Source organism: Octopus sinensis, linkage group LG29 (assembly GCF_006345805.1).
Source record: "Octopus sinensis linkage group LG29, ASM634580v1, whole genome shotgun sequence".
Classification (NCBI taxonomy): domain Eukaryota; kingdom Metazoa; phylum Mollusca; class Cephalopoda; order Octopoda; family Octopodidae; genus Octopus; species Octopus sinensis.
Window position 1 is genome coordinate 5,914,746 of NC_043025.1, and position 2,705 is coordinate 5,917,450.

Sequence of the window (2,705 nt, forward strand, 5' to 3'; positions counted from 1 at the left end):
TCATCTCTTCAAGTTTCAGAACTTTTTATTCACTCCTTGAGGAACGCATTAATTATTTCAGCCTAGCTGTGTTTGTAGACAGTTGGAAACTCTCTTTACTCTTTTACTCTTTTACTTGTTTCAGTCATTTGACTGCGGCCATGCTGGAGCACTGCCTTTAATCGAGCAACTCGACCCCGGGACTTATTCTTTTGTAAGCCCAGTACTTATTCTATCGGTCTCTTTTGCCGAACCGCTAAGTAACGGGGACATAAACACACCAGCATCGGTTGTCAAGCAATGCTAGGGGGACAAACACAGACACCACAAACACACACACGCATATATATATATATATATATATATAATAATATATATATATATATGACGGGCTTCTTTCAGTTTCCGTCTACCAAATCCACTCACAAGGCTTGGTCGGCCGAGGCTATATATAGAAGACACTTGCCAAGGTGCCATGCAGTGGGACTGAACACGGAACCATATGGTGGTAAGCAAGCTACTTACCACACAGCCACTCCTTCACCTATATATATATATGTATGAGTGCTTACATGTTTGTTTGCAAATGTGTGTATATGTGTGTACATGTGCATGTAAGTGTGAGTATGAGCGCACAATGTATGTAATAGCAGCCAAGCTACCAACAGGGGCAGCTGGTCCTTAAATGATTTGGCAAAGATGAAAAGACATAAATATAAACACAAGGACCAGCCAGGGTCACCAGGTCAGAGGTGAAACTTCACATGTTTCTCTGATAAAACATTTCTGGGTGTTGTTTGTTTTCTGGGTCGGCTGAGGTTAGATGTGTGGGTTGTGTGTGTGTGTGTGTGTGTGTGTGTGTGTGTGTGTGTTTGTGTGTGTGTGTGTGTGTGTGTATAAATACATATATCTTTGTGTGTATGTGTGTGTGTGTGTGTGTGTGTGAGTGTGTGTATAATCGTGAGTGCGTATATATGCCTGCATATATGAGCATATAAGCCCACATGTGTGTGTGTGTATATGTGTATGTAAGTATGTGTGTGTGTGTGGTGTGTGAGTCCCTTTGTGTCTAAATGAGTGAACAAGTGTATGTGACTTGTGTATATATGTGTGTGTAACTATGTAGGTGAATTTGAGCTGCTATGGTGTGTGTGTGTATCAGGGGTGCATATTCCGGGTGTGCTAGCTATGTGCTGCACACCCATCGAAAATGTCAATTTTATTATAATTATTAACCTTACTCGTTAATCTAATCGCAAATCATAATGGAAAACTTGTGGTGTACCCCTGCTTGAAATTTGATGGCGAGGGTCCTGAAAAAACACTGCACACCTCAGCGCATTGTATCAAAATATGACCCTGGGTGTATCGTAGGATAATGAGAGAATGACAAAATAATTAAAGGTGATGGGTGTGCAACAACTTTGACAGCACAGTTGCATGTTCGTTTTTGTGGTGAGAATTTGTACGTTAAAATTCATTTAGAATTCCTAAATTTAGACAAATTTTTTTATACAATGATTTTGCTTTCGGACAGTATCATCATATATATAAGCACAGGAGTGGCTGTGTGGTAAGTAGCTTGCTTACCTACCACATGGTTCCGGGTTCAGTCCCACTGCGTGGCATCTTGGGCAAGTGTCTTCTACTATAGCCTCGGGCCGACGAAAGCCTTGTGAGTGGATTTGGTAGATGGAAACTGAAAGAAGCCCATCGTATATATGTATATATATATATATATATAGGCGCAAGAGTGGCTGTGTGGTAAGTAGCTTGCTTACCAATCACATGGTTCCAGGTTCAGTTCCACTGCGTGGCCTTGCGGGAAAGTGTTTTCTACTATAGCTTTGGGCCGACAAAAGCCTTGTGAGTGGATTTGGTAGACGGAAACTGAAAGAAGTTCATCGTATATATGTATATATACATAGGCATAGGAGTGGCTGTGTGAAAAGTAGCATGCTTACGAACCACATAGTTCCGGGTTCAGTCCCACTGCGTGGCACCTTCGGTAAGTGTCTTCTACTATAGCCTCGGGCCAACCAAAGCCTTGTGAGTGGATTTGGTAGACGGAAACTGAATGAAGCCCATCGTATATATGTATATATGTATGTATGTGTGTATATGTGTTTGTGTGACTGTGTCTGTCTCCCCAACATCGCTTGACAACTGATGCTGGTGTGTTTACGTCCCCATAACTTAATGGTTTGGCAAAAGAGGCCAATAGAATAAGCCCCGGGGTCAATTTTACTCTACAAAAAGGTGGTGCTCCAGCATGGCCACAGTCAAATGACTGAAACAAGTAAAAGAGTAAAAGAGTATAATAATATATATATATATGTGTCTATGTTTGTTTCCTCCCAACATCGCTTGACAACCAGTGCTGGTGTTTTTACATCCCCATAACTTAGCATTTCAGCAAAGAGAGACCGATAGAATAAGTACTAGGCTTAAAGAAGAATAAGCCCCGGGGTTGATTTGCTCGACTAAAGGCAGTGCACCAGCATGGCCACAGCCAAATGACTGAAACAAGGAAAAATAGAGAAGTAAAAGAGAGAATTTAATTTTGATCTTAATTTGTTTTGGTAACTACTAATTCACTTTTAGAAGTCAGAAACAAAATTTAAGTCAGGTCGAATTCTGAAAGGTTGTGCTTTGATATTTTCTGTGAAATTAGAGATATTCTTAGTTGTGTGCTGACGCACTGTATTCAAAATTTAATTAGTGTT